The following is a 10181-nucleotide window of genomic DNA, read 5'->3' on the forward strand; positions in this document are numbered from 1 at the left end:
CAGGGAACACCATTATGTAAAAGTGATAGAATAAAGACCTACTGCCACATACTTGAGTGACTCAGATGTTCTGTGGGGAACCTCTAGAGAGGTAGCTCTCCGATTGAGATAATTGGAGCTGGAAGACTTCTGAAGACCTGGGGAAGGTAAGAAACCAGTTGACCCCTGCTGAAGTAAGCAGCAGGGAGTTAACATACTTTGATCCAAAGATTCTACTATTTAGTATATAGTCCCAAAGAAGTCAGAGTCAAAAGAAAAGTCAATTTTCTCAAATACTCTAATATATTAATAAAAAGAGCTCCATAAATGCTAGACATTATTATAAAGAAGTTTTTATAGTAGCAAAGTATGAAAATAAAGTAGATGCCCATCAAATAGGAATACCTAAAGAAACTGTGGTGTGAATATAATAAAATATAACACCACCTCAAGAAATAATGAATGCAAAGAATTCAGAGACATATGAGAAAGCTACATGAACTAACTGATGCAAAATGAAGTAAGCAGAAGTAAGTAGAATTAATATATATATGTATACAATGATTATAGAATTTTAAGCAAAAAAACCTTGAATACCATGTGACTATAATGATTAAACTTGGCCCTGAAGGAGATTAGAGAAAATGTTCCTCCCTCCCTTTCTTTGCACCGGACAGGGACTATAAGTATAAAATATGGCATAAACTGTCAGCTATATTTACTGTGTTTAGTGTGTTGCACTGATTTTTTTCTCTTTCTTTTAACATTTTATTATAAGGGATGGCCATCTCGGGGGAAGGGGGTGAATATAATCAGAAATGAATATGATATAAACGTAAAATATATCAACAAAGGGGTATTTTTTCTTTCTCCTCCCACATCAATAGCAACAGTTTTTTTTTATAGTGGAACAACTTTCCTTGTAAGAGACTCTATACCCAGCAAAAAGCAGAGAGTTTGGCTGCAGAGAGGAGTAGTTCCAGGAAACCAAGTAGAGTGATCTGCCCAACAGAGTCACCAAACTCTGTGCAGGAAGCAGCATGAAGATTCCATAAGGAAAAACACACACACACACACACCAAACATAAGGAGTATGCAGTATTAGAAGTATGAATTACTTTGCTTGTATCCTCTATGTGTATGCTTCTCTAGTAGTATATTCTATACATTTTCCCACTCCTTCCATTAATACTGTGTGCATTTGCAAAAGAGTGCACTTCAGGTCTATGTTGGAAATATTTTGTAGAGACTATTCATGCTAAATTCTAGCTAGTAGGATTAGGAGTAGGAGAACACTTTTTTTAACCAGCTTCACTCCAGATTTCTCAACCATTCAGGAACTTCTTCCTCCTGGAAGATGAAAGTCCTAGAACTCACACCTCTAGAAGAATCCTCTGCCCTTGTGACTTTTCCCAGAATCCTCCATTTAAACAGGTATCCTAAACCAACTATGTCTTGGTGTTGTTTCTTAATGTCTGTCTCCCTTTTTAAAAAAAACTCTCATCTGATCCAACTATCCCTCTTAGCTATCCTACCATAACTCTCCTTTCTTTTGTGGCTAAATTCCTTGTGAAAACTTTATACAATTAATGTCTCTACTTCCTGTTATATCACTTCATTTCATTGACAATCTGATTCCAACCTCATCATCAAATGAAATGCCCTCTACAAAGTCATTGATGATCTCTTACTTGCAAAATCTAATGGCCTTTTCTCAATCTTCATCCTTCATCTTTCTTCAGACTTTAACACTGCAATCATTCTCTTTTCCTGGATATTCTCTTCTCTCTAGTTTTTTGGTGACCCTCTCTCCTGATTTTTCTATCTCAGAATTCTTTCTTGGTTCTTCATCTGTGTCATTTCCACTAAACATGATTATTCCTTAATAATCTGTCTTCAACCATCTTTTTTTTCTTCTACTGTCTCACTTGGTAATTTCATCAGCACCCAGAGGGTCAGTTTTCATCTTTATACAAGTGATTCTCAGATCTATACATCTAGCTCTAAGCTCTCTCCTAAGTTCTAGTCTTGCATTACCATTTGCCTCTTGGACATCTCAAACTGGATATCTTCTAGGCTTTTTTAACTAAAAATGATCCAAATGGAGCTCATAATCTTCTTTTCAAAACTCTTCCCTCTTCCCAACTTCCCTATAACTGCACCATCATCCTTTCAATGACCTAGATTCACAACTTCAGTTTCAGCTTAAATTTATCTCTCTTACTCATTCCAGACATTCAATCTTCTACCAAATATTGTCATTTCTACCTTCACAAAACCTCATGAATATGTTCCCTTCTTTCCTCTGACATGGCCTAAACTCTAGTTCAAACTAGAATTTAAAATAGTCTTCTGCTTTGTCTTCCTGTCTTAAAATTCTAAATCTCTCCTCAATTCAGTTCCTTTTTCACTCAGTTGCCAAAGTAATCTTCCTAAAGTGAAGATCTGATTATGTCAGACTCTGCACCTCATCACCCCAACTCTGATACATGTGGATCAGATATAGAATTTTGGGGGGAACATTAAAAATCTTTTACAACCTGACCTCTAACTTTTCTAGCCTTCTTATACTTTACTCCCCTACACAACATTCTCTGATTCAGTGATGCTCTTTTTATCATCTATCTATCTATCTATCTATCTATCTATCTATCTATCTATCTATCTATCTATCTGTCTATCACTGTTCTCTGCACAATGGAAATTCCATTGCCCAGTTCCATGTCTTTTCATTAACTGTATCCCTTACTTAGAATTTTCTTCATCTTCATCTCTACCTCCTTGCTCCTTGTTTCCTTCAAGACTCATTTCAAAACCCACCTTTTTCAAGGGGCCTTTCCTGGTCCTTTCTTTCTACACACTAGTGCCTTCCTTCTGAGATTACCTTATGCAATCTTGTATGTTTCTAATTGTTTGCATGTTGTCTCCCCATTAGAATGTTAGCCACTTGAGGGAAAGACTGTTTTGTTTTTTTACTTTTTTATATTCCCAACATCTAGTAGTGACAGATAGTAAGATTTTAATAAATCCTCAATCAACAGATGCACATCAGTTGGGAAATGGCTGAATGAATTGTGGTATATGATTATGAATATAATTATTCTATGGGAAATGATGATGTTCTTAGAAAAACCTAGAAATTCCTCTATGAACTTAAGCAAAGTGAAATGTACTGTGTACAAAGTAATAGCGATGTTGTGAAATGATCATCTGGGAATGAGTTTTCTATTCTCAACAAAACAATTATCTATGGCTATTTTGAAGGACTTATGATGAAGAATGCTATCATAGAGCAATTTGGAACTATGCCAAAGGGCAATCAAAATGTGCATACCCTTTGATTCAGCAGTGTCTCTACTGTTTCTGTATCCCAAAGAGATCATAAAAAAAGGGAAAGGACTCACATGTGCAAAAATGTTTGTAGCAGTTCTTTTTTTTTTTTTTTTTTTTTTTTTTTTTTGTAGTGGCAAAGAACTCTGGAAAGTGAGTGGATACCCATCATTTGGCAGAATAAGTTATGAATGTAATGGAATATTATTGTTCTATAAGAAACAATCATCAAGATGACTTCAAAAAGGCCTGGAAAGACTTCCATGAACGGAGATGCTAAATGAAGTGAGTGGAACCAAGAGAACACTGTACACAGTAACAGCAAGATTATGTGATGATCAACTCTAATAGACTTGGATCTTTTCAACAATGAGATGATTCAGGCCAATTCCAATGGACTTGTGAAGAAGAGACTCATCTACACCTGGAGAGAGTACTATGGGGACTGAATATGGATCACAGCATAGTATTTTCACCCTTTTTTGTTGTTATTGTTGTTTGTTTGTTTTTCTGATTTTTTTTCTCTTTTCTATTTGATTTTTCTTGTGCAGCATGATAAATTTGGAAATATGTTTAGAAGCATTGCACACATTTAACCTATATTGGATTACTTGCTGTCTAGGGGAAGGAAAAGGTGGAAAGGAAGGAAGAAAAATATGGAATATAAGATTTTGCAAGGGTGAATGTTGAAAATTATCTTTGCATGTATTTGGAAAAATAAAAAAGCTATTATATATAAAAAAGAATGCTATCCATACCCAGAGAAAGAATTGATTGTGTCTGAATACAGATTGAAGCATACTTTTTTTAAAACTTTATTTTTCTTGAGGGCTTTTTTTGAGGAGATCTATGTTTTTTTTTTGTTTTGTTTTGTTTTTCACAACATGAGTTTTATAGAAATGTTTTGTATAACTTCACATGTACCTTCTTAATTGGGAGTGGGGAGAAAAAAACTCAAAGTTTTAAAAATAAATATAAAAATTGTTTTACATGTAATTGGAGAAAGTAAAAATATTAAATTTCAAAAAAAAAAAGAAAAATACTTGATAGATTTGTTGATATAAAACCTACTTGTCAGAGGATGCTAAATAATCTTATCTATTTATATGGTAAACTATATATAGACTATATATATTTATACAATAAACATATTACTTTTTTATTTGTCCACATGTTCTCTTTCTTCAACTGTATCCTTTGGTGCCTCATGATGGCATGATGGTCCTAGGTTCAGAAAAGATATTCCAGTGAATCATAAGTTCTGGTAGCTACCTCCAAGCTGTAAAAGCTTTAAGAAAGGGTTGAGATAAAAGCTATGCCTGAGTCAGAAACCAGGCCATATCAGTCACCAGGTTGGTCACAAAATGATGGCCTCTTTGGATCTTAGAACTTCTAATGTCTCTCTATTGCTATTTCTAGCTGCACTGGGAATTTAGACTTCACCCTTAACTTCTGGTTCTGATAGGTGAGTCTTTTGCCTTATCTTACAGGAAACAGATATCTACACTACTTTCTGCAGTCTCCTCACAGGAACTAATCTCTGACTATCCCCATCCCACTGGAACTTGGACTCTATCCCTGACTCTGTGCCTCACCCTCTCTGAGATAAATCTTATGTCTTATCTTTTAGAAGGCAGGATACTTCCAGCATCCTCTACACCATGTTTCCCATCTGCCTTTTTCAGACTCTCTTATGAGTTATCTTCTTGTAGAATGCAAGTTCCTTGAAGTTAGGAACTGTTTTGTTTTCTTGTATTTATATATAAGGAACTTAACATAATGCTAAAAACTGCTGAGAGTCCAACTTCTAGAAGGATTGATATGTAACTGTGATAACTAACATTTTTATGTTTTATGGCTGGCAAACAAACTATAAATTTTCAAAATAAATAAAATTTTACATATATCATTTCATTTTATTTTCAAATAGTCCTGTAGTATAAGAATTATAAGAGGTTAAAGTAAAAGAATTTATAAATTATTACACATATACATAAATATATACATTGTAAGAATTATAAAGAGATTAAATTTGATTACATATTATTGCTTTTATATTGACCTAAGTAGAATAATATTTGTATTTCACATAACTTGCTAAAGTCCCTCATTTTTCACAAATTATTTGATTAAGGAGGATGATCTGATAAATTTTTTCCAAGATTTGCTGCATCACTACATAATATAATTTATTTTATTAAGAGTTAATGGTTTATATATGTAAAGATAATATATTAATAAATATATTTATTTATTATATGTATATACATATATAATGCATATATAAAATATAAATAAAATACACACACATATACATATATATGTAAATATAATATATCTTATAGAGTTGGCTTAATATTTAAGAGTTTTAGTTGTCCTGGTCACCTCTGAAGAAATATATACATACCTTTGAAGGACTTGTAACTTTGGAAGATTGCAGCAAACTCCAGACGATTTTGCTGTCTTACCTTGTTACTATTGAAGATGGAAATAACTGCACTGGCAAAACTTTCCGGCGAATGCCCATAATGGAATAACTTATGCTATATAAATGTGATGGAATATTATTGTTCTATATGATGAGCATGCTAATTTCAAAAATCATTGTACTTAGTGGAAGTGAAAATCCCATATGTATTTATTTATTTAATTAATTTTTACAAAAATGTTATGCATAAGTAATTTTCCATCATTGACAATTGCAAAACCTTTTGTTTCAACTTTTGCCCTCCTTCCCCCAGATGGCAGGTTGACCACTACATGTTAAATATATTAAAGTATAAGTTAAATACAGTATATGTATGCATGTCTAAACAGTATGTATTTATTTATATTTATGTTTTCTCTCCCTTTGGATTGTAAGCTCCTTGAAGGCAGAATCTATTTGCTTTTTTTAAAAATCCCTTATACAGGAATTATATATATGCACATGTCTTGGCATATGGTAAACCAAATAATTAATACTTGTTTACTGTTCAGTATTACTTTATGGTCTCTCTCAAATTTAAAATTCTTCGATTCCTTCTTTATTTTTATTATTTTTTCTCAAGTACATAGAAAAACAACTTTTTCCATTTTAAAAAAAGTGTCCAAAGTCTAAGTGAATAGTTTATAAGTGTCTAAACTCAGCATGTCCAAAATTTAACTCATTATCTTTCTCTTAAAACCTATTCTTTTTCCTACTTTCCCTATGGAATAGGGGAATTGATCAGGGGAATCCTTAATTGATTTGATGAGTACTAGTTGTAGATTTTTTTTTTATCAGAAGGAGTATACTTCCCATAAAACTAGACACATATGTTCGTGTGAGAAATGATTCATTTGAGGCCCTACTCTATTCCAATCAGTATTAATCAGTTCAATATTTTACATAAATAATATAGAAATAATTAGATAAGAAGTTCTTATAGTAGGCCTTTATAACGAGTTTCAGACTTTAATGTAATATTTGCCAGTTATGAAACTCCTTTGTGAATCCACAAGAGTGCTGAATGATATCTCCATTATATTTTACTCAAATTCCATATCTGAACCCAACATGGGTAGGATAACTTGATTCTTTGGGAAGTTCCCCCCAACTTGTTTTTGTACTTCTGAACCACTCATTCTTCTCAAGTGATTATCTTATGACAATTTTATGACCACTTAGTCATAACCTGTGACCCCATATTTTACCCCTACTAATGGATCATTTTTGGCTCTCTACAACAAAGTCTATCAATCAGTGAGAGTTTGTATTTTATCATACTTCTTTTCCATATTCGGTATCTGTGTGGGACAGAAGCGATCACAAAAGCAACCAGAGACTTTCAGAATAAGAAAAGCAAAAAAGGATTTATTATGATTTCCCAAGAAAGGGCAACTCCCATCTGACGAGATGCTTGTCAGTAAAGTGCAAAGTACAGACTGAAAAACACAAGATTAAATAGAAGAGTCTCCCTTCCCTTTGACCTTTTCTCCCATTGTCTGAGGGAGTTCAAGCTTATACTCTAAATTCAGAAATCTATCCCAGAAACAAAAGAATAAATTGTATTTAAAACAAGTACTTAAATGCTAATTAAGAGTTGGGGAAAACAGGAGAAGATTGTCCATTTAAGACAGCTTTCTAATTATATTTTAACTTGTTATTGCAAAGTATCAAGTCATTATTAGAACATAGGTCAAAGCCATATCCTTATGAGAGAGCCACATCCTTCCCTCAATTTATCCCATACCGTGTCAAATCCTATAAAAACAAGTTCCTGGGTATCCAAGACCATGGGAATATCTGGGTCCACTTCAGTAGAGAGAACTATGAACTCTAATGAAGTGCCTTTGGCTCAGAGCTGTGTCTCAGTGGTTTTTCTTGCAAATTGGGCAATCATAATCCCCACATTATTCTCTTGCTGAAGGAACATGACTGTCTCCTGTGAATGGTCTCTAATGATGACTGGTGTTGAATCCAAGATGACTAGCAATTGAGAGTTGGGGAAAATACATTATAATTGGTGTAACTAGCTCTTGTGTTCTATAAGGTTGCTGCTATTATTTGTCCCTCATTCCCAAAGAGGATGATGACATCAGGGAGGTGATGCCATGACATGAAAGTTAATTGGATTTACATGAGAGAGGTCTGTGAAAGGTCACCTGCCTCCCTTTCCCTTCAAAACCATCTGAGTGCAGGCAAGATAGAGATCAAGACAACTATAGAGATGGTGCTGAATGAAATGACTTTTTAAAGCTAAGGTCTTCAACAGGTCTCAGTTTAATTGAGAGCATACTCATTCAGTTATTAAGCAATTGAGGCAAAGAATCTCTTCTTTCACCTAGTCTTCCCCCCCCAAAAAAAATTCTAAATAAATAAAGAAATCTGGAAGGGGAAGACCCTTGTGTTTATTGACCAAAACTAGTAATGAAAAGGCCCACCTCTTCTAATTTTCATTTCTCTCTTTTTTTTTTTTTCTCTCCTGGACTTTCATACTGGAGTGCAGCATTTAAAAATGAAGGAATTTTTCCATTCCTCATTGCCACAGGAGCAGAAAAGTGTGACTTGTAGGAAACTAGCATGCATCAAACAGCCTATGCTTTCCTTCCAGCCTAAGAGTGGAGTTTTTAGTACCTCTAGTTCCTGGTTGTCCTTCTTTTGATTTTCTATTTTGTTTCTGAAGTACGCATTAGAAACTAGCAATACTAAGAATGGGCATTTCCAATCTGTGGGGTCATTCCACTGATAATTCACAATTTGCAAGTTCCTAAAAAGACTTACATCAATTGATGCTGTGAAATGAGCAGAACTAGGAGAACACTGTATACAGTAACAAACTTTGTGTGATGATCAACTATGATTGACTTAGCTCTTCTGAGCAACACAAAGATAAAAGATTCATGATGGAAAAATGCTGACCACAGGTCAAAGCATACTATTATATTCACTTTTTGGGTTTTTTTCCCCTTTTGTTCTGAATCTTCTTTTACAACATGACCAATGTGGAAATATGTTTAACACATTTGTACATGAATAGCCTATATCAGATTGCTTACTGTCTTGGGGAAGGAGGAAGGAAGGGAGGAACAGAGAAAAAGTTGGAGTTCAAAATCTTACAAAGATGAATGTTGAAAACTACCTTTATATGTAATTAGAAAAAAATAAAATATTATTAAATTAAAAAAAAATAGAAAAAGAAAATTCCTAGGTAAGGTGTGAGTCAGTCAGAGGAAACTTTTTTTATAGAAGCAAGTACATAAAATACTAGACTTGGAATCAGAAAACTCTGATCTAAAATCTTGTCTCAAATATCTACTAGCTGTATGATCCTGGGTAAATCATGATTCCTCTCAGCTTTAATTTCCACATCTAAAACAGAAAAAATAGTAGGAGAGTTCCTTCCTGTATTGCTGTATGGATCAAATGAGATATGTAAACTGCCTAGCAAGCCTTAAAATTCTATGTAAATATTTTCTATTATAGTTTATCTCTCAAATTATCAACAAGAAGATCCTGTAGATGAAGAACTAAATAAAGCCATGCCATCCATGATAGGGCCAAGAGATCTTAACTTTGCTAACTTCCCATGTTATTGTGAATTTCTTATGCAGTACAGATCCAAAGTGAATGGGAAATAGGTTTTCAGCAGTCCCCAACAGGGTCTTTACCTTCTGAAGGGAGTCTAATGAGTATAATGGGCTATCTTAGTGTTTTATATATATTTCTGTTCATGTGTGCCGTGAGTACTTGGATCTTACACATTTTCTGTAATGGAGAAACTAAAAAGTGGCCTCATCCTAAACATTTGTATTGTAGACTATGTACCTTTGGAGGAGACTTTGTTACCTATAAAATAGGGAAAGGAATCAGCCATACTTAAGTATTTGTTTTGTTGTTGTTGTTTTTGTTTTAGAGATTTTCTTGGCATTTTCTTCCAAGGTAGAGCAAAACCAAAGAACCAGATCCTGAAATCAGAGCCTCTGTGTATGTATATGTGGGCAAGAGTCCAAGCCCCCAGGGTCCATATGAACCCTAGCAGGATGTTGGGCCGCAAACGATATATATGTCTGGCAAAGGTACTGTCCCACTTCTATTTAGCCAGGTTTGCACTCTAGGAATCAATTTTTTACTTTCTCTTCAAAATATCTATTCAGTTGCCAAGTCTTCATGATTGCCCACAACATATCTTGCATCTGTCTGTCTCTCTGCATTCACATAGCCACCATCCTAATTCAGGTCCTTATCTCCTCTTGCCAACTGAACAGCTGCAATAGCTTCCTAATTGATTGTCCTATTCTGTCTCTTCTTTCTCCAAATAATCTACCTAGTTGCAAAATTAATGTTCCTGTGATACATTTCTGATCATATATATTCTTACATCCCCAAGAAGCTTCAATAGTTCCTTTTT

The sequence above is a fragment of the Sminthopsis crassicaudata genome, chromosome 2 (genome assembly GCF_048593235.1).
Source record: "Sminthopsis crassicaudata isolate SCR6 chromosome 2, ASM4859323v1, whole genome shotgun sequence".
Lineage (NCBI taxonomy): Eukaryota > Metazoa > Chordata > Mammalia > Dasyuromorphia > Dasyuridae > Sminthopsis > Sminthopsis crassicaudata.